A 24378-nucleotide genomic window follows, 5' to 3' on the forward strand; every position below is an offset into this window, starting at 1 on the left:
AAGACCTTCTTTTGATGTTACCGTGAAGCATTTTCAGTGACGAGGGTTAGTGCAGTTCTGTTTCACTGTTAAAAGAGAGAGAAATAAAGAACAGCAAACGCTGTCTCCTTTAGTTATCGATCAATTCTAAATTGTTAGAAACAGGTGAACCAGTAAGACGAAGCGTGTTCAATGTGGGTGAAATGTGCGGTGAACCTTCCTAGGAGAGCCCAGCTTAGTAGCCTGTCTTGTCTTTCCACTGCCTCCAACGCTTCTGGCGACAAACTCAGCCGGTTAAATCTTGAATGCGAATTCTGATTGCGTTCCTGAATATCCAGTGACTTTACAGTGTCGAACAAATCTGAGCACCTGCAGAAACTTTCCCGACAGGAAAACGTCTGGACACAGATTCACCACTCGCAGGCAACAGAAATCCCAGCTCAACTCTGTGCTAACAGACGTTCCTCTGCTCTCTGCCGTGTAGACCAGGTGGTGAAGGGTGACCGCGGCATGTTTGCCCTCATCATGGAGGCTTTGGGGGAGTTGGAAAAGCCTTCAGTAGCTGAAAATGTATTAAAGTATGCATTTAAATGTATACTTGAATATAAATGTATTAAATGCCATCAGACTCTTCAGTACACAGAGCCTGGGCTGACACCAACTTACTGCTCTCTACTGTGCCTATTGTCTTGTTTATTATTTATTGTAATGTCTGCACTGTTTTGTGCACTTCATGCAGTCCTGAGTAGGTCTGTAGTCTAGTGTAGTTTTTTTCTGTGTTTTTTTTACGTTGTTCAGTGTAATTTTTGTACTGTTTCGTGTACCACCATGGTCCTGAAAAACGTTGTGTCGTTTTTGTTGTGTACTGTACCAGCGGTTATGGTCGAAATGACAATAAAATGACTTGATGACTTGAAGTAGGGCGCACATGTATCACCGCGCCGTTCTGGTCACCACACTACATAAATGACGTCATTAGCTGGAAAGATTAGATAGGCGAGTGATGCAATTAACTGCAATAAGTCATATAAAATTAAAATAAAATATTATTAGCTGCTGCAGAATGATCAGTGTAACTTTATTTGTGTTGCACGAGTAATAGTCGAACGGGCTGTAGTGAGGATAACAGGTGTACTTGTACCGAACGGGATGCGATGCGTGTGTCCCGTTCAATCTGATTCTAGATCATAATGCACAATTTAGATCTCGTTCGTTTTCCATCCAGGAGTTAACCAACACAAGGAAAGCCAGAGTCTGCCAGCAGAGCGCCATCTAGCGGCTTTGTTATGTAGTGAACAACGGGCCGGATTCCAGTCCCGGAAGGCTGTCCCGAATTTGGAAAACTTTCTAAAATCGTTTAATAGTTTTAATAAACTGGAAATGGATTCTTCAGGATTCGAAATATAAACTAAGAGATCGTCAGCATAAAGGCAGATCTTATGAATAGACCCATTTATGAAAATTCCATGAATATCTTTAGCTTCACGAAGTGCAATAGCCAAGGATTTCAGCACCAAATTAATTAACAAGGGACTTAATTGACATCCTCGTCTCCTACCCCGCGAAGGCCGAAAAAAAGGGAGATCTGCAATTATTAGTAATAACAGTAGCAATAGGGTTTTTATATATCATTCTGATTCACTTATTTAAATTAATACCAAAGCCGAATTTCTCTAAAGCATTAGTAAAGTGTCTCTATTCAGCTCTGTCAAATGCTTGACATACAGACAGACATATTTTATTGATCCTGAGGGAAATTGGGTTTCGTTACAGTCGCACCAACTAAAAATAGTGAAGAAATATAGTAATATAAAACCATAAATAATTAAATAATAAGTAAATTATCCCAAGTGGAAATTAGTCCAGGAGCAGCCCATTGGCTCAGGGTATCTGGCACTCCGAGGGAGGAGTTGTAATGTTTGATGGCCACAGGTAGGAATGACTTCCTATGACGCTCAGTGTTACATCTCGGTGGAATGAGTCTCTGGCTGAATGTACTCCTGTGCCTAACCAGTACATTATGGCGTGGATGGGAGACATTGTCCAAGATGGCATGCAACTTGGACAGCATCCTCTTTTCAGACACCACCGTCAGAGAGTCCAGTTCCACCCCCACAACATCACTGGCCTTACGAATGAGTTTATTGGTTCTGTTGGTGTCCGCTACCCTCGCCTGCTGCCCCAGCACACAACAGCAAACATGATAGTACTGGCCACCACAGACTCGTAGGACATCCTCAGTATCGTCCGGCAGATGTTAAAGGACCTCAGTCTCCTCAGGAAATAGAGACAGCTCTGACCCCTCTTGTAGACAGCCTCAGTGTTCTTTGACCAGTCCAGTTTATTGTCAATTCATATCCTCAGGTATTTATAATCCTCCACCATGTCCACACTGACCCCTTGGATGGAAACTGGTCACCGGTGCCTTAGCCCTCCTCAGGTCCACCACCAGCTCCTTAGTATTTTTCACATTAAGCTGCAGATAATTCTGCTCACACCATGTGACAACTTTTCCTACTGTAGCTCTGTACTCAGCCTCATCTCCCTTGCTGATGCATCCAACAATGGCAGAGTCATCAGAAAACTTCTGACGATGGCAAGACTCTGTGTTGTAGTTGAAGTCCGAGGTGTAGATGGTGAATTGAAAGGGAGACAGGACAGTCCCCTGTGGAGCCCCAGCGCTGCTGACCACTCTGTCTGACACACAGTGCTGCAAGCCCTGTGTTACACGTCTGCCAGTCAGGTAATTAATAATCCATGACACCAGGGAAGCATCCACCTGCATCACTGTCAGTTTCTCACCCAGCAGAGCAGGGCAGATGGTGTTGAACGCACTGGAGAAGTCAAAAACATGACCGTGCTCGCCGGCTTGTCCATGTGGGCGTAGACATGGTTCAGCAGGTAGATGATGGCATCCTCAACTCCTAGTCGGGGCTGGTACGCGAACTGAAGGGGGGTCTAGTGTGGCCTAACCATAGGCCGGAGCTGCTCTAGAACAAGTCTCTCTAGGGTCTTCATGATGTGGGAGGTCAATGCCACCAGTCTGTAGTCATTGGAGCCACTGGGGCGCTGCGTCTTCGGTACAGGGACGAGACAGGACGTCTTCCACAGCACAGGAACCCTCTAGAGACTCAGGCTCAGGTTAAAGACATGGTGAAGTACTTCACATAGCTGGGGGGCACAGGTTTGAGCACCCTGGGGCTGACACCATCCGGGCCTGCAGCCTTGCTTGGGTGGAAACATTTCAGCTGTCTTCTCACCTATTCAGCTGTGAAACCCACTGTGGTGGTTTCAGGTGAGGGAGGTATGTAGTCCTCTGAGCAGGGTGGTGGCTGTGAGGAGGGGTAGGAGGGGTGAGCGGAGTATGTGTTGGTTGGGGGCCGACAACAGATGAATCATGTGGGGGATGGGCAGGGACCACAGTGTCAAATCTGTTGAAGAACAGGTTAAGTTCGTTGGTCCTCTCTGTACTGCCTTCAGCTCCTCCGTTGCTAGTTTGCCGAAACCCAGTGATGGTCCTCATCCCACTCCAGACCTCTTTCATGTTGTTCTGTTGGAGTTTCCACTCAATCTTCCTGCTATAACTGTCTTTTGCCTCCCTGATCTTGGCTTTCAGGTCCTTCTGTATTGTCCTCAGCTCCTCCCAATTTCCTTCTCTAAACGCCCACTTTTTAGCGTTCAGGATGTCCTTAATGTCTTTTGTTACCCATGGCTACTGTGTGTATCTCGGGGGTGGGGGTGGGTGCGGTGGGGTGGTTTGGGTGGTGGGGTGTCTTAGAAAAGTATGAATATATAACATTTAACAGTCTCCTACCATTAGAGAAGGGATAACGGCCATTAACACAACGTGTTTGGTCTTGAGAGACAATTTTTAGCTAGAAAATTCTCCAGCTGATTAGCCATTATTTTTCAAAGAATTTTAGCATCCGCATTTAATGATGAAATAGGTTTATATGATGCACAGTCAGTGGAAGGTCCTTTATTATGTTGATTTCAGGCTCACTTCCTGTGCCACGTGCAACCGGGCTAAGAACTGGGAAGGCAGTACAGTTAAACTTGCAGCGAAGCAGTTGGTGCAGCGGGGTAGTTTCAGATATCGGGATCATTGAGCTCTCTTCACTGGCGGGAAAGACCGGTGTCATGGCAACAGGCTACACCTAAGATAAAGTTGTTTCGCTGGCAGTGCCTGGGAGAGTTTTAAATCATTGTGGCATAAACTTTTCACAATTAAACTCCAATCATCTTGCTAGGTTCATTTCCATTTCATTTTCATTTTTAGAATCTTTTTATTACTACATAATCTTCAACAACTATAGTATAATACAAAACTTCAACATATTAATATGTATGCAACTAATAGAGCTGAAGAAAAAAAGCTAATCGTAATATATAAAAATGAAAAAATTATATATAGAAAAAAGAAGGAAAAAGAAAGAACCCCATCTATCGAAGAAAAAAAACATTAACTTAAAAACAAAACAACATTAGGAATCAACCCCCGGAAGCAATACGTTGAACCATCATCTAGATATATAGAAAAAAAGTCATCAACCGCCAATTCACATTTTTTTAAAAAGATAATAAAATTGGAAGGAAACCATATAGAATAATTCAAATTAAATGGTGATATCTGGCAAAAGAACCACATTTTCTCTCAAAATCAAATCCAGGTTCAAAAGTTCTACTTCTAGTTATTTTCCAAGCTGAGACATAACATTACTTGAGAAAACCATTCAACTAAGGTAGGAGAAGAGATATCTTTCCATTTTAATAAAATAGCCCTTCTTGCCAACAATGTAACAAATGCAATTACATTTTGATCTGAAGATGAAATACCCTGAATATTATGTGGAACTATTCCAAATAGAACAGTGAGTCTATTAGGTTGTAAATTAATTTTCAAAAGCTTTAGAGATTGTAGAAAATAAAGATTTCCAAAATAGTTTCAATGAAGAACATGACCAGAACATATATGACAAAGTAGCTACTTCAGTTTTACATCTACCACAGTAATTATCTGCACTAGGAAATAGTTTAGATTGTCTCTCATTTGTTAAATGATAACGATGGACAATTTTAAATTGATTTAAACAGTGATTGGCACATATAGATGAAGAATTTCCATTTTTCAAAATTCGAACCCAATCTTCATCACAAAGGTCATATTAAGTTCTCTCTCTCAATCTTGTTTAATCTCTAGTAATAGGTTATCGTTTTGTAACAAGAGTAAATTATAAATTTAACTAATGGAACCTTTCACTAAGGGATTCAATTTCAAAATGGTATCCAACAAATCATATTCTTGTAAATATGGAAATATAGGTAAATATTGTTGTAAAAATGTCTAACCTGAAAATATTGCAAAAAATGTGTGTGAGAGAGAGTATTTGTTAATTAACTCTTCAAAAGTCATCAATCGACCATTACAAAATAAATCTGTAAAAAAAAGGATCCCTTTATTTTTCCATAGGAGAAAAATGGGGTAGGTTATTGAATGTTTAAATGAAAAGTTTCGATATAAAAAACTAGACAAATTAAATTGTTTAAAATTTTAAAAATCACGAAACTGAATCGAAATCCGTAAAGATTGTTTAATAACCAGGTAAAAATTTAAATCTGGAATTTTAGAGAGCTGTAAAGGTAATGAAGCTCCTAATATTGAAGTTAAATGAAATTGTTTAACAGCTTTTAATTCCAAATCAACCCAAAGTGATTTTTAGCTCTTATTGAGCCAGTATAACCAAAAACATAATTGTCTAATATTTGTAGCCCAATAATACAGTCTTAAATTAGGAGGTGTAAATCCACCATCTTTTTTGGGTTTTTGTAAATGGTGCTTGTTAATCTTGATCTCTTATTGTTCCAAATAAAGGAAGAAATAAGAGAGTCAATTTGATTTTAAAAAAATAGTTAAAAAGATAGGTATATTTTGGAAAATATATAAAAACCTAGGTAAAATCATCATTTTGACAGCATGGATACGACCTATTAAAGAAAGAATAAGTGGATTCCATCTAGAAAATAGAAATTTCATGGAGTATACTAAAGGAACTATATTAGCTTTATAAAGATCTATATATGTTTTCGTAATTATAATACCTAAATATCTAACTGTATTAACAATTCTAAAAGAAATATCATTATATGTACTAACAGGAGTATTTAATGGAAACAATTCAATTTTATTCAAATTAAGTTTATGTCCTTCCTGAAAATTTTCCAAAATCTTTAAGTTTTTCCAAAATATTAGGAATTGAGTCATCAAGATTCGAAATATAAATCAAAAATCATCTGCATGAAGAGAAATCTTCATTATTTATCGTTCCATTTATAGAAATAATGTTTTGGTAATGTTATAGCTAAAGGCTCCAATACAAGATTAAATAATAAAGGGCTTAATGGACATACCTGTCTAGTACCACGACAAAGAAGACCTTGTATTGTTAGTAATGACGGTGGCAATAGGGTTCTTATAGATTATTGAATCCATCTATTAAAATTAATACCAAAACCAACTTTTCTAATACTTTGAGCAAGTATGGCCACTCAATTCTATCGAATGCCTTTTCTGCACCAAGAGCGATACCACATTGAGGTTGCTTAGATAATGCAACCTGAAAGCCCGTTTAATAAAGCCCGTTTGGTCCATGGAGATGATTTAAAAAATAATATTTTCCAAGCGTTTATCATTATTTTAGAAAGAATTTTTGCATTCACATTTAGTAGCGAAATTGGTCTATATGAGGAGCATTCAAACAGGGTCTTTATCTTTTTTAAAATATTAAGGAAATAGATGCCTCATAAAAAGAAGAAGGTAAATTACCCTTCTCAAAGGATTCATAAAATATTTCAAAATATTCGGAGAAACTAATCTTTCAAATTTTTTTGAAAAATCCCACCGAATAACCATCAAGTCTGGGAGGTTTACCTGATTGCATTGATAAAATAGCTTTCTGAATTTCATGCTCGGTAATTGTAGCATCAAGCATCTGTTGATCTTCCATGAGAAATTTGTGGAAATTTAATCTTATGTTAAAAATTTTCCATTTTGGAGGAATTTGCTGATAATTGAGATCTATAAAGATCATAGTAAAAATCTTGAAAAGTCTTATTAACATCCTCATAGTTACTTACTATATCTCCATTGTTTTTACGAATCGTTAATATTTGCCTTTAGCTCTAACTGCTCTCAGTTGGGAAGCTAAGAGCTTATTCTTTTTATCCCCAGAAATATAAAATTGACTTTTCAATTTAAGCAAATATCCTTCAATAGGATATGTTAGTAATAAGTTATACTGTGATTGTAGTTCTACTTTCTTTTATACGAAACAACATTTGGAGAGATTGCATTAATGTTATCTAATTCTTTAATTTGTTTAGAAATTTTATCGAATTCCATTCTTGTTGTTTCTTCAATTTAGGTATATACGATATAATTTGACCACGTAGATAAGCTTTTAATGTCTCCCAAAGTACTAACTTGGAGACGTTTCCTATATTACTAAAGAGATAAAACTCTTTTAGCTGAGTTTCAATAAACTCATCAAATTCTGCACTTTGTAATAAATGTTCTGGAAAACGTCAAAATGGTCTGGTAGAAACAACATCTTTCAATTCAAATATTAAATTTAAAGGAGCATGATCCGAGATAGCAATCGCATCTTACTCACATTTCTGAACATTATAAAATAGTCAATTCTCGAATATTTATTATGAACATGTGAGAAAAAGGAATATTCTCTATCAGTAGGATGCATATGCCTCCAGATCTCAAATAAGCATTAATCAATTAAAAAGGAATTAATAAGTGATGCAGAATGGTTTGGAAGTGATGTTTTGGATGATGACTTATCCATTAAAGCTTTTAAGCAAGTATTAAAATCACCACCCATTAATAACATATATTCATTTAATCAGGTAATAGAGCAAAAACTGCTTTAGAAAATGAGGGATATCAACATTTGGTCCATAAATATTAACCAAAACTATTTTCTAATTACAAACTATTCCTTTAACAATTAAAAATCTACCATTACTATCGGCTATAATATCCTCCTGATTAAAAGGCATATTAGAGTCGATAAAAATAGAGAAGCGTCTAGTTTTACTCTGGGAATTTGCATGAAATAGAGGACCCTTCCCAAATTTATAAGATCGATTTTTATCACATAACCTGATATGCGTCTCTTGAGCAAAAATTATATCAGGCTGGAATCGATTTATAACTTTAAATGTTTTCTTACGCTTAATAGGGTGATTCCAACTGCGGACATTCCAAGTTAAAACACTTAACTGTTTAGATGTCATCATGAAACTTTGTATCTAAAAAAAGTAGTTTGACGCATGTCAGGATAAAGTGATCGAAAATGGCGGAGATGAACAGCGATAAAAATAATTAGCTTATGCTCCGGGATTCCAAAATTGGGATAGAAAAAGAAAAAAAAACAAGCTACAAAGCCCAGAAGCAAGTCGATGTCAATCGATGCAAGCCCCAAGAAATGCATTGACACGAATACAATTCCGCCTAGCTGAGTAATAACAAATAATAATAATAAAGTGATTTCTATCTCCCTCTACCGAATATAAATCTCATTACAGTCAACATATATCTCAGTATAATTAACTTGGAAGGATAGTGTTTTTCTTGTGAAACCAAACGACCTTCAATTTGAAAGTAACCTTCATAGTATTAGATAAGGGCAGAAAAACACATCCAAAACAATTCGTGGAATATTTGCACAAAAGAAAAACAATCGCCATCCTTAAATTGTCCAATCTGTCTTTAAAACACAAGGAAATCCAAATAATTACTTTTAAAAAGATCTTCAATAAAGCATACAGAATAAAAAAAAACTGATTCATTTAAATACCGCAAAAAATGTTCTAGATGTTCAAACTGAACTACAGCCTATCAACAGTTCTATAATGGAAAACGCTTCGTTTGATAAACAAGTTTCACAGAAGGAGCAAAAGCAGCCTGTTGCTAAACAATTTCGCATGGGAGGACGTCACGTGATGACGTAGGATCGAGACGTGGAAATCCAGCTCTCCCGTAAAAACCAATAAAACAAAGTTTAAGTGAAGAAGAGTTAATAAATACCTTCTAGAAACTACTTATAAACAATTCAGGATTATCTTTAGATATGCCTCCTAAACAGAAACAGAAGAGAATTACTACTTTGAAGACAGCGCGAGTTGGCGGGAAAGAGGCCCTGCTGTTTTGGCGGAGCCTCGTACTCAAGTTGGATCTCTTCCCGGTGAAGTACCTGTCGCTTCCGATGGTGCAGGGCAGTTGGCTGCGGCAATATCAACGGTCTCTAAGAAGAAACATCGGGAGCTGCGCATGCGTGAAGAAACGACTATGCACAAATAAGTGCAAACAAAACTACAAGTTCCAACTACGACTGGAAGTGAAAATGAAAGTGAATCGGAAGTAGAATCAGACTCTCTGGGAAACACAGATCAGGAAATAGATGAAGAAGAAGAAGAAGAAGAAGAAGAAGAAGAAGAAGAAGAAGAAGAAGAAGAAGAAGAAGAAGAAGAAGAAGAAGAAGAAGAAGAAGAAGAAGAAGAAGAAGAAGAAAGAAGAAGAAGAAGAAGAAGAAGAAGAAGAAGAAGAAGAAGAAGAAGAAGAAGAAGAAGAAGAAGAAGAAGAAGAGGAAATTAAAGGTGGAAAAACTTTCTAGATACATAAGAAAAGCCCTGATACAAATAATGCATGAATTAAAAGTAATAAAAACAGATATAAGAAATGTGAAGATTACGCCTGGTAAGGTGGTGGAAAAAAAACCCAAAAGAAGATGGACAAGAAAGTTAAAAAGTTGGAGAAAAAAATGGGAGACAACACTGAAAGAATGGACAAGATGGAAGATAATATCCTTGCCTGGACGTCAGAATGAAAACTGTTGTTGAAAAAGTAGATGTGCTCGAAAATTTCAGCAGACGAAACAATGTTAAGATTGTTGGTCTTAAAGAAGGTATAGATAGATAGATAGATAGATATATACTTTATTCATCCCCATGGGGAAATTCAACATTTTTTCCAATGTCCCCATACACCTTGTTGTAGCAAAAACTAATTACATACAGTACTTAACTCAGTAATAAAATGATATGCATCTAAATCACTAACTCAAAAGCATTAATAATAGCTTTAAAAAAAAGTTCTTAAGTCCTGGCAGTTGAATTGTAAAGCCTAATGGCATTGGGGAGTATTGACCTCTTCATCCTGTCTGAGGAGCATTGCATCGATAGTAACCTGTCGCTGAAACTGCTTCTCTGTCTCTGCATGGTGCTATGTAGAGGATGTTCAGGGTTTTCCATAATTGACCGTAGCCTACTCAGCGCCCTTCGCTCAGCTACCGATGTTAAACTCTCCAGTACTTTGCCCACGACAGAGCCCGCCTTCCTTACCAGCTTATTAGACGTGAGGCGTCCTTCTTCTTAATGCTTCCTCCCCAACACGCCACGGCAAAGAAGAGGGCGCTCTCAACAACTGACCTATAGAACATCTTCAGCATCTCACTGCAGACATTGAATGACGCCAACCTTCTAGGAAGTACATTCGACTCTGTGCCTTCCTGCACAAGGCATCTGTGTTGGCAGTCCAGTCTAGCTTCTCGTCTAACTGTACTCCCAGATACTTGTAGGTCTTAACCTGCTCCACACATACTCCATTAATGATCACTGGCTCCATATGAGGCCTAGATCTCCTAAAGTCCACCACCATCTCCTTGGTCTTGGTGATATTGAGACGCAGGTAGTTTGAGTTGCACCATATCACAAAGGTATAGAGGGAGAAGATTCAATAAAATTCTTTCAAAAATGGATTCCGGAAATCTTGGAAATGGAAGAGGGAAGTCAGTTATTTGAGATCGAAAGGGATCATAGAGCTTTAAAACCAAAGCCCCAACGAGATCAAAATCCACTATCAATCTTGATAAAATGTTCAAAATATCAAGATGCAGAAAATATCTTGAGGGCAGCTGCTCAAGGTGCCAGAAAGAGAAATGGGCCATTGATGATAGAAGGGAAAAGAGTTCTTTTTTATCCTTATATAAGTTACGACCTATTGAAGAGCGGAAGGAATTTAATTCAGTGAAAAAAAATCTTATGGGAAAAGGGTTATAAATTTATATTGAGCTACCCAGCAACACTGATAATTTTTTTTGGATGACGAAGAAAGAAGATTTTTTACTGATCATCAGAAAGCGGAGGAGTTTCTACGAGAACTTCCTAATATTCGCGAGATGCGGTAAAGAATGATGGAAATGAAATGATTGAAGATGAAGATTGAGATAGAGATCGGATCTGATGGACATTTATGAGTAGAAGAATATACAAATATACTTTAAGTATATGATAGAAGTGGAACAAGAAAAAAATAATTGAGGAATATTAATTGGGGGTAGAGATATTAATTTTTTTCTTCTTCACTGATATATAACTTTTTTTGTTACGGGGGAGCTGGAAGAGCTTCTGATCGATTTGCTGCAGGATTCATGTGTGTAATCATGGCGATTGCCATGACCCGTAAAACGGAAGGGGGTACTGTTGTGTTTCTATTCATGCACGACATTAGTGGGGGGGGTATTATTTTACTTTTTTTTCTTTACTATCTATCTTTCTCTGTTTTTCTTTTTTTGCCTGGATGATTGGGGGGGGGGGGGAGACACATAGCAGCATGGAGAATTTTAAAGAGGTTAGCCAAGGTATTATGAATGACTAATTTACTTAATTTTTTTAAGTTTTTAATGTTAATGGGCTTAATTGACCTGTGAAAAGAAAAAGAGTTTTAACATATATTAAGAAAATGAAAGGAGATATAGCTTTTTTGCAGGAAACACATTTAACAGAGACAGAACATCAGAAATTAACGAGAGATTGGGTTGGAAACGTTATTGCAGCTTCGTTTAATTCAAAGTCGAGGCGAGTTGCAATTTTGGTTAATAAAACCTAACCAATTAAAATACAAAATGTACTAATTGATTCTGTGGGGAGATATGTGATTATATATTGTCAAATCTTTTCGGAATTATGGACTGTGTGAACATTTATGCACCAAATGAAAATGATGCAAAATTCATACAAGAAGTTTTTTGAATTTGGCCGACGCACATGATAAAATATTAATAGGTGGAGATTTTAACTTTTGTTTAGACCCAGTTCTACATAGGTCAACTAAAGCTGTTACAAAATCAAAAGTAATAAAGTTAACTTTATCATTGATGAAAGACTTAAATTTGATTGATATATGGAGAAGTAATAATCCAAGAGAAAAAGATTATTCATTTTATTCAAATGGACATAAAACTTCTTTAAGGATTGATTTTTTCCCATTATGGATGAATATTCAGGATAGAGTGAAAAGTGTGGAATATAAAGCGAGAATACTGTCAGATCATTCCCCCTTGATAATGACAATGATAATGATGGATAAGGAGGAATTGATTTACAGATAGAGATTTAATTCAATTTTATTAAAACGTCAAGATTTTTGTGTTTTAATGAAAAAAAACAGATCCAATTTTTTTGGATACAAATCATATTCAGTTGATGATAAATTTTATATTATGGGAAGCGATGAAAGCATATTTGAGGGGTCAGATAATAAGTTATTCTTCTAAAATTAAGAAGGGAATATATGGTAGAAATAGATCAATTAGAAAAAGAGATTACAAAATTAGAAAAAGAATCCCAAAGATATGTGACAGAAGAAAAACGAAGACAACTTGTCAATAAGAAGCTACAATATAATACACTCCAGACATATCAAACAGAAAAAGTAATTATGAGAACTAAACGGAGAAATTATGAATTAGGTGAAAGATCACACAAGATTCTAGCTTGGCAGTTGAAAACAGAGCAGGCTTCCAAAACAATAAATGCAATTAGAACAAGTGCAAATAAAATTACTTATAAACCTTTAGAAATTAATGAAACTTTTGAAAAATTTTACTCCGATTTATATCAATCAGAACAACAAAATGAGGTTGCTGAGATAGAAAACATTTTATCACAAATAACTCTTCCAAAATTGAATTCGGAAGAACAGAAAGGATTAGATATGCGTTTTACATTAAAGAGGTTGAAGAAGCTTTAGGATCACTCCAGAGTAATACATCTCCAGGAGAAGACGGTTTTTCCGCCTGAATTTTATAAAAAAAATTAAAGAATTTTATAAAAAATCCCTCCTTTTATGGAGTTAATATATCAAGCGGAAAGAACACATAAACTTCCACAATCTTTTTCGACCGCAATCCTAATAGTATTGGCAAAAAAAGATAAAGATCCTTTAAAACCAACATCATATAGGACTATCTCTTTGTTGAATACGGATTATAAGATAATAGCAAAAAAAATATCTAATGGATTATCTAAATATTTAACAAAATTAATACATACGGATCAAACAGTCTTTAGTAAAAATAGACAATCGGCGGATAATGTAACTCGGTTACTTAGCATAATTCATCTGGCACAAAAGAAGGAGGAAATGAGTGTGGCAGTTGCTTTGGGTGCAGAAAAAGCATTTGATAGATTGGAATGAGACTTTTTATTTAAGGTATTGGAAAAATATGGGTTAGGAAAATCTTTTATAAAATGGATTAAAACCTTAAATACTAGTCCCAAAGCTAAATTAGTGACAAATGTTCAAATTTCAACATCATTCCACTTAACAAGGTCAACTAGACAAGGCTGTCCATTATCACCTGCCCTATTTGTATTGGCGATAGAACCATTAGCTGAATTAATTAGAATGGATCCAGATATTGTGGGCTTCAGAGTTAATCAGGAGGAATATAAGATTAATTTATTTGCTGATGATGTTCTGATTTATTTAACAAATCCATTGCATTCGTTGCATAAATTATCTTTTAGATTGGAATAATATGGGAAAATGTCAGGTATAAAGTAAACTGGGATAAAAGTGAAATTTTACCCCTTACTAAAGGAGATTATAGTCAAAGTCGATTAGTAACTCAATTTAGATGGCCAACAAATGGTATAATATATTTAGGTATAAGAGTCGATAATGATATAAAGAATTTATATAAATTAAATTATTTGCCATTATTGAAAAAAAACCAGGAAGATCTTGATAAATGGATGATGTTACCAATAACATTAGTAGGTAGAGTTAATGCTGTAAAAATGAATATATTTCCTAGATTACAATATTTATTCCAAACATTACCAATACAACTGCCCCAGAAGTTTTTTCAAGAGTTGAATAAATGTGTGAGGAAGTTTCTTTGGAAAGGTAAGATGTCTAGAATATCGTTGGAAAAATTGACATGTAAATTTGACCTCGGAGGGTTACAACTCCCTAATTTTAAGAATTATTATAAAGCAAATCAACTTAGATTTATTGCATCTTTTTTTGATGAAGAAAAACCGGCATGGATTAGAATAGAATTAGATAAGATAGGAGGAAATTTACCAGAAGATTTTATATATAAATGGGAATCCAAATGGATACGGGGAAAGAAAGAATCTCTTATATTAAAACATTTGATTGATTTATGGAATAAGGTAAATGTGGATGATGAGATAAAGAAATTATTATTAGCAAAGAGAACCCTAATTCAAAATAGACTTATTCCTTTTACAATGGATAATCAACTTTTATACAACTAGTTTCAAAAAGGGATCAGATATATAGGTGGCTGTTTTGAAGGAGGTATATTGATGTCGTTTGATCAATTAAAGAATAAATATAAAATATCAAATAACACTCTTTTCTGCTATTTTCAATTAAAGGCCTATTTAAGAGATAAACTGGGTCAACCAATGTTAATGCCAAAACCTAATGAAATAGAAACTTTAATTCAAAAAGGAAAAATTAAAAAAAATACGTCTTGTATGTATAATTTGATTCAAAAACAGATAATTAGACCAGGAATTCATAAGTCAAGACAAAAATGGGCAACTGATTTGAATATTAAAATTGATGAAAAAAATTGTTCAAGACTATGTCTTGATCGTATGACAAATACAATAAATGTCCGACTTAGATTACTACAATACAATTTTTTACATCAATTATATATTACACCACAAATAATGAATAGATTAAACTCAAATTTATATGACCAGTGTTTCCGATGTAATCAAGAAATCGGTACTTTTTTACTCTCTACTTGGTCTTGTTTTAAAATTCAACTTTTTTGGATAAATTTAAGACTTTTACTGGAACAAATTATTGGAATACAACTCCCACATAGCCCAATATTATTTTTATTAGGCGATATTGAAGGGATAATACCGAAACCTAAATTGAATAAATATCAGAAAAAAATATAAAAATTGCATTGGCAGTAGCCAAAAAAGCTATTGCAGTTACTTGGAAATCAGATTCATACTTAACTATGGACCGTCGGAATAATGAAATATATAGCTGTACATATTTTTGAAAATTTGGCACCCCAATCTACAAAAGATAGGATTAAATATGTAGGTCCTTTGAAGATAAAATTATTAGTTATTTGGGAAAAAATAAAGACATATACTAAAGTTATTTTGAACTCCATAGAGCATGCGGGGATCCTCCGATATCCAGGCATTCTTTTTTTTTAAAGATAGGGATATTAAGAGGGAAAGGGTTAAGGGGAGGGGGAGGGCTAATATTAATTTTTCGCTGTTCTATTACTCTATTCATTTTATGTAATTCTCTTAAAAAATTAATAAAAATATATTTTGAAAAAGATAGTTTTGTGAAACAAACTCCGTACATTAATTAGAGATGACTCCGCAACCCCCATATCAGTTTGGAATCATAAATTGGAATTTAATTAGACCTTGGAAGCATAAACTGGAAACAGATGTTCTCAGGGAAACGTACGGAGGAAATGTGACAAATGTTCAGGGGATATTTGCGTAGGGTTCTGAGTAGGTACGTTCCAATGAGACGTGGAACGGATGGTGGGGTACAAGATCCGTGGTGTACAAAGGCTGCTGGAAATCTAGTCCAGACGAAAAGAAGGACTTACGAAAGATTCAAAAAACTAGGTAATGATAGGAATCCAGAAGATTATAAGGCCAGCAGGAAGGAGCTCAAAAATGAAATTAGGAGAGCTAACAGGGGCCATGAGAAGGCATTGGCGGACAGGATTAAGGAAAATTCTACAAGTGTGTGAAGAGCAAGAAGATCAGACGTGAGAGAATAGGACCTAACAACTGTGAAAGTGGATAAGTGTGTATGGAACCGGAGGAAATAGAAGAGGTACTTAATGAATACTTTGCTTCAGTATTCACCACGGAAAAGGAACTTGGCGATTATAGAGATGCTTTGCAGTGGACTGAAACGCTTGACAATGTAGATATTAAGGAAGAGGATGTGCTGTAGCTTCTGGAAAGCATCAAGTTGGATAAGTGACCGGGACGGGACGGGCTGTGACCCAGGCTACTGTGGGAAGAGAGGGAGCAGATTGCTGACCCTCTGGGAATGATCTTTGCATCATCAAAGAGGACGGCAGAGGCTCCGGAGGATTGGAGGGTTGCGGATGGTATTCCCTTGTTCATGAAAGGGAGTAGGGATGGCTCAGGAAATCATAGGCCTGTGAGCCTTACTTCAGTGTTTGGTAAGTTGTTGGAGAAGATCCCGAGAGGCAGGATTTGTGAATATATGAAGAGACATAATATGATTATAGTCAGCATGGCTTTGTCAAAGGTAAGTCATTCCTTACGAGCCAGATTGGATTTTTTTGTTGATATGACTAAACACATTGATGAAGATAATGCCGTAGATGTAGAGTATATGGATTTTCGCAAGGCATTTGATAAGGTACCCCATGCAAGGCTTATGGAGAAAGTAATGAGGCATTTCCTTGTGGATCCAGAATGGGCATGCCCACTGAAGGCAAATGTGGTTGTAGTCGGGTCATATTCTGCATGGAGGCCGGTGACCAGTGCTGTGCCTCAGGGAACTGTTCGGGGAACCCGACTATTTGTGATTTTTATAAATGACTTGGATGAGGAAGTGGAGGGATGGGTTAGTAAATATGCTGATGACACAATGTTGTGGATAATGTGGAGGACTATCAGAGGTTACAACGGAACATAGGATGCAAAAGTGGTCTGAGAATTGGCAGATGGATTTCAACCTAGATAAGTGTAAGGCGGTTCAATTTGGTAGGACAAATATGTTGGCAGAATATAGCATTAATGGTAAGGCTCTTGGCAGTATGGAGGATCAGAGGGATCTTGGGGTCCGAGTCCATAGGACACTCAAAGCTGTTATGCAGGTTGACTCTGTGGTTAAGAAGGCATTCGGAGAATTGACCTTCATCAATCGTGGGATTGAGTTTAAGAGACGAGAGGTAATGTTGCAGCTATTTAGGACTCTGGTCAGACCCCACTTGGAGTACTGTGCTAAATTCTGGGCGCCTCACTACAGGAAGGACGTGGAAACCATAGAAAAGGTGCAGAGGAGATTTCCAATGATGTTTTCTGTGCTGGGGAGCGTGGCTTATGAGAATAGGTTGAGTGAACACGGACCTGTATTGTGCTATATGTTTTTTTTCTGTGTTTCTATGTGGAGGTGGACTTCAAGATGCATAAATAATCTAATCGTTTATTGATGTCAGTTGTGGGAAAGGTGCTGGAGTCAATTATAAAAGAGGAAATTACGACACATTTGGATAACAGTAGAAGGATCAGTCCGAGTCAGCATGGATTTATGAAGGGGAAATCATGCTTGATAAATCTTCTGGAATTTTTTGAGGATGTAACTATGAAAATGGACAAGGGAAAATGGATGTAGTGTACCTGGACTTTCAGAAACCCTTTGATAAAATCCCACATAGGAGATAGTGGGGAAAATTAGGACACATGGTATTTGGGGCAGAGCACTGACGTGGATTGAAAATTGACTGGCTGACAGGAAACAAAGGGTAGCGATTAACGGGTCCCTTTCGGAATGGCAGGCTGTGACCAGGTAGGTACCGCAAGGTTCGATGGTAGGACCGCAGCTGTTTACAATATACAGTCATGATATAGATGAAGGGATTAAAAGTACCAATAGCAAATTTGCCGATGACACAAAGCTGGGTGGCAGTGTAAAATGTCAGGAAGATGTTCTGAGAATGCATGGTGACTTGGACAGGCGAGGTGAGTGGGTGAATGTATGGCAGATGCAGTTTAATGTGGATAAATGTGAGGTTATCCACTTTGGTGGCAAGAACAGGAAGACAGATTACTATCTAAATGGAGTCAAGTTAGGAAAAGGGAAAGTACAACGAGATCTAGGTGTTCTTGTACATCAGTCAATGAAAACAAGCATGCAGGTACAACAGGCAGTGAAGAAAGCTAATGGCATGCCGGCCTTATAACAAGAGGAATTGAGTATAGGAGTAGAGAGGTACTTCTGCAGCTGTACAGGGCCCTGGTGAGACCCCACCTGGAGTATTGTGTGCAGTTTAGGACTCCAAATTTGAGGAAAGACGTTCTTGCTATTGAGGGAGTGCAGCATAGGTTCACAAGGTTAATTCCCGGAATGGCGGGACTGTCATATGTTGAAAGATTGGAGCGACTGGGCTTGTATACACTGGAATTTAGAAGAATGAGAGGGGATCTGTTTGAAACATATAAGATTATTAAGGGATTTGACACGCTGGAGGCAGGAAGCATGTTCCCGCTAATGGGTGAGTCCAGAACCAGAGGCCACAGTTTAAGAATATGGGTAGGCCATTTAGAATAGAGAAGCGGAAAATCTTTTTTACCCAGAGAGTGGTGGATATGTGGAAAGCTCTGCCCCAGAAGGCAGTGGAGGCCAAGTCTCTGGATGCTTTCAAGAGAGAGTTAGATAGAACTCTTATAGATAGCGAGGTCAAGGGATGTGGGGAGAGGGCAGGAACGGGTTACTGATTGTGTATGATCAGCCATGGTCACAGTGAATGGCGGTGCTGGCTAGGAGGGCCGGATGGACTACCCGGGCACCGACTGTCTATTGTCTATTGAGTTATTTATCCTTCAGTTTGACCACGTTTGTGGCACCAAACCAATCTGAAAGCAAGAAGGAAGTGTGAGCATTCCCCATCCGGAAAGATGATTGAATTGAACAATCAAACGAAATGCCTTCCTTAACCTCAGAATCTTAATGCGCTTCGCCTATTGTGACTATTGTTGATTATTTGAGGGTGATAGTCCACCTTGTAACGATATTGAGACTGAAGATTATTTCATGTGAAACGCACCAACTCTGTGTCATAGAATTGTCATAGAATACATACAATGTACAACGTTCTCGTTTGAAGGTGTGAATAAACAGAATTGAACATAATTGTTATTTTGTAATTCTTCCGAGAGAGCGATTTTCATTGCACGATGACGCAATTCATATAAATAGCTTACCTCAAGTGTTTGTTTAGTGGACTGTCACTGATGCGACTAACCACGTGACATGATTAATTGTCAGAGGGCACTTTCCTCACCTGTATAAAAACTAGCAAAAGCAATCAACAGTAGCGATCAGTATCTGGACTGCTTTCAACTGATCACCAACTCACACAGAAAATGGGATATCCAGCAATTTACTACATCGCGAGAATTTACTATCCTGTACTGGCAGCGATTGGTATCCCTGGTAAGTAACTGGAATTGGCTCCGACTGGATGTGTGTGTTTTGTTCCTGTTGCATTTGTTACAGATGGTGCCTCCTCCGGTTCAGATTTAAAGTTATATTTTATTTTATTCTATAATTTTAACCTGGAATTGTTGCTCTTTTCTCAGGTCCGATCACTTTGTCAATATTAAAATAGATTGAGTGTTAATATTGATACTGTTCCAGCATTTTACCTTTCTCGTCTTTGCAGCTTTACCATCACGTGTTGTTCCAAATCTGATTCTACATCGATACAGAATCTCAAATGTTTACTAAAATGAAAACAAATCCTACAGCATCGCCGCAGCTCTCTTTGCCAGCACCCCGATTTTTCGGCAACACCCAGTTCCTTTTTTCTCCGTCTCAATGTCACTAGAAAGACTTCTTGTCTGTTTATTTATTGACATGTCTCTGAAATCGCCACGATAAGCTGAAAAACTCTTTTATTTTACCGTGTCTCCTTAGGCCCAGTTTTAATTTAAATAAAAATTTACTCCATTTCTTCCATCCAGCATACAACATGAGGGAGCAAAAATCCTTATATTGCTTCTCAGTCGCAATGTACAAGATTGAAGTTTATTTGCTACCTGTACATCGAAACGCTTTTAGCCGTCCTGCCCCTCCACTACAAATGTCATCTCCCTGAGTCCATTTTATCCCTGCAATATATGAAACCTTCAGCATTCTCAGCTGTCTGGATGAGCGAGTCGATAAGCCGCTCACTGATAACTTGCCGACAACTGGAAAGTTGCGGCTCAACTGTTACTCAGGTCCGTCGTTGTCATCCAACCGAAGGACAGTGACGGAGCCCGTACGAAGAACATGTCCGCTCTCGGAATTGAAGCCTGTCACACCTGGGATATGATCAGATGTCTGAGATTCACTCAATCCGATTTAACACATTTCTATGCGTGTAATCCAAGTTAAAATGATCTGAGTGTCTGCACATGAACCTAACTCTTCTTTGCTTCCTTGCAGTTAATTTAGTGGCGATTGTGATCCTGTCTCTGGGAAACTGCGGACTCTCTAAATGCATCTCCCGTTACCTGGTGGGAATGGCAGCAGCTGACTTACTAGTTGTTATTATTTCTGTTGTAATCGATCAGATCAATAATATTTATGTTTATGCCCTTCCTTTGCTCATTACGCCGGTTTGCGCCGTGACGCTTGTCCTGAGTGTCGCAACAATGGACTGTTCTGTTTGGTTCACGGTGGCTTTCACGTTCGATCGCTTTATTGCAATCTGCAGTCAAAAGCTGCGGGAACGGTACTGCAGCGAGAGGACAGCGACTATTGTGATCGTAATTGTGTGTTTAGGATGTTGTGCGAAAAGTGTTCCATTCTACTTTGCGGTAGAACCTTACCGTATCATTGACAACATACCCTGGCGATGCGTTTTCGGAATGGATTTCCTTACTTTACCAGCGTGGAAAGCATTCCAGTTGTTTAACATGATCAATACACCTTTATTGCCGATCGGTTTGATTCTACTTTTTAATGCTTTCACAGTCAGTCATATTATCGCGGCAAACAGAGTTCGCCGGGGGCTCAGGAACAGCAGAGAGAAAAAGAATGATCCAGAGGTGGCGAACCGGAGAAAGTCAATAATTTTGTTGTTCGCTCTGTCAGCAAATTTCATAGTGTTGTGGATCCCCTTGATTGTATATACTATGAACTGGCAAGTTGAGAATTACTTTTACACTGACAAATATTTGAACACCCCGACGTATATCCTGCAACAGCTTGGGTTGATGTTACAATATCTCTGTACCTGCACCAACACGTGTATCTACACTCTGGCACAGAGGAAATTCAGGCAGGAGCTGAAAGCAGTAGTCAAACATCTGGTTACGTTATATGATCGACTCTGTAGCTCAAACGCTGTTAGATTGTAAGCTTCGAAGGAGTTCAAATGCATTTCAATGCTATTTACATGTCGGGTCAATGTGTCTATATTCCAGCAGCCAGGGGAGCAAATGTTAATATTTGTCGGTTCCAGTAAATTCAACAAAATTACTTCAACAATACGGGGAAGAAACAACAAATGGGCTCTCCAAGGATCTCCAATCCTATTTGCCCGTTCCCTCACAAAAATTACTATCGTAACGGTTCAGAAGTTCACCCTGACAACCCTCTGCTGAACCCTCACCAACATTGCTTTTGGTCCATTACAGAGGTCCACAACACCAGAGACTGGAAACGATACACCATGGGGTTGACAGAGACTAGGGACTGTACAGTATAGGGGTGTCAGCGACTGGAGATTATACACTATGGGGTTGACAGAGACTAGGGACTATACAGTACAGGGGATTCAGAGACTGGAGACTGTACAGTATAGGAGTGACGGAGACTGGAGACGATACACTATGGGGTTGTAAGAGACTAAGGACTGTACAGTATAGGGGTGAGAAAGACTGGAGTCTATACAGTATAGGTGACAGAGAATGGTGTCTAAGGGAGACAAAGACAGCAGAATATGCAGTATAGGAGTGAAGGAGACGATAAAGTTTCGGAAAAACAGAGACCGGGGAACAGACCGTGTAGAGATAACTGATAAAAATAACGATTCTAGACACAGTCATTCCAAACAGTTTCATTTATTTTCACTCACACCGTTACTTCGGTTTCCAGACAGCAGAACGACCCCAAGAGACCAGAGAGACATTTTGGGGTGTCCTGAGACAATACCCGGGTTAGTGGGGTCAGGCGCCCCACACCTTGCAGAGGTAACACCACTGGTGGGAGGGCATTATTGTTTTATATTCACCTGAGCATGTGGACACTGATCAGTGGGACATTTGCTGTGGAATCAAACAGTAGCATGTTAGAACGCTGTTTAAAAAGGTCATTTTCTTCATCTAAAATAATTATTATGATCTGGTCACGTAATCCACACTCACCCCCACCCTCCCCCCGCCCAGACCAACAGTGGTTCTCGGCCAGGCGGAGGCAGATTTAAACCCTCAGTCTACCTTTGCTGGGAGATGTGACGGTTGGATTTGACGTTTGGTGGATAGTTATATGGGAAGGTTAAAAAAGAACAAAGTTTGTTATGAAGAAAGCTTTGTATATTTGTAATTTTTTTGTGGATATATGTGTGCTTTAATTTGCCTCCTTTCTTCTTCACAACTTTTGAAGAGCTTTTGCACTATTTTCGCCTGGCACTGAATGAAACCCTTTGCACGAACGTGCTGTTGCGGCACGCCATCGGTTGCTTTTCAACTGGTGACCCTGGTCGGGTACGCTTCCTCAGCACATCATAGTGAGGAGTGACATCCCCAAATGCACATTAGATTATCCCAGATCAGGAATCACTTCAAACAGTTCACAGAATACCTGCCTCCACCTCACAAAAATCATAGAAACGATGTTCAAAGTTCAAACTGTATTTATCTGTAAAGTACCTTGAGAGGCATCACGCCTCAAATTGACCTGTGCCCCCTAATCTCCCATATCCGCCGACACACCCCTAAACCTGCGCACACCCTCAGATCTGTGCGAACTCCTAAACCCACGGACACCCCACATGCATATTAGATCATCCCAGAGCAAGAATCATTTCCAAAATGCTGCCTGCACCTTACACTAATGTCAAGAACCATGTTCATAGAGCATTTTTATTAAAGTATCAAAACTGAAACAACCTTGGGTTTCGTCATAACCCCAGGTCCGCAGACACCTTTAATGATGTTATCCACCGTCCGGGTGGTCATCGGTACTGAGGCCCCAGGGCTCTTGCACGCTGCGTGGCACCAATACGTCACATACCGGTTGTAGAGCGATCTGCACAGGGGGGTAACCTGGGAACCTGTGTCAAGTATGTCTATAGCACAAATACCCGCGATACCTAGCGATAAGCTGCAGATTTGCCTCACTAAGCCTTCAGGAAGAGGACTTTACACTTCAGTGTTTTTCTTGATGTATTGATTGGAATGTGTCCCTATCGAGAAGCCATGCCGTTCCCTCACTGGGTCTCTCTGAAGTTTCCTGACTTCCCTTCCTGCCGGAGTGACCGCGGGCTCACTCTGTGAGGGTTTTCACGTTCTTTACACTCCCTCCTGAAGCGGTCGCTTTTTCCAGAGACCCCGTTCAACAGCGTCCCTCTGCTCAGTGTATCCCATCAGTGGGTCCGGCTCCCTGTCGGCTTTGTCATGCCTGGTGGCGGCAGCTACCCATTGTAGCCTGGACATCTCAGTTCACAAATCTGCCACAAACTCCTGTAACATCCCCGGTTGTGATATATCATTGTTCTCTTCAGCAACGGAGGCTACTACCGAGGTCGCCACCCTGCTGACGGAGGCCTCCCGCTCACCCGTCGCATTTTCCTCCCCTCTTACTTCTCTGATCAGCTCCACCAACGCGGCGGGGAGGGGTACGCGTCTAGGGACATTCGGAGGCAATATCGATCGTCGCCTGTGACTGTGTGCCTTTTTGTCACTTGATCCATCCTTAACTAATTCGCCTCAGCCATTTGTATGGCCCGTCTCCGCCGCAAGCAACTCAGCCGTCTCTCCGGCCGTCTCTCTCCCCTCACTCCGCCGCAAGCAACTCAGCCGTCACTCCGGCCGTCTCTCTCCCCTCACTCCGCCGCAAGCAACTCAGCCGTCTCTCCGGCCGTCTCTCTCCCCTCACTCCGCCGCAAGCAACTCAGCCGTCTCTCCGGCCGTCTCACTCCCCTCACTCCGCCGCAAGCAACTCAGCCGTCTCTCCGGCCGTCTCTCTCCCCTCACTCCGCCGCAAGCAACTCAGCCGTCTCTCCGGCCGTCTCTCTCCCCTCACTCCGCCGCAAGCAA

The sequence above is a fragment of the Hemitrygon akajei genome, unplaced genomic scaffold (assembly GCF_048418815.1).
Source record: "Hemitrygon akajei unplaced genomic scaffold, sHemAka1.3 Scf000038, whole genome shotgun sequence".
Lineage (NCBI taxonomy): Eukaryota > Metazoa > Chordata > Chondrichthyes > Myliobatiformes > Dasyatidae > Hemitrygon > Hemitrygon akajei.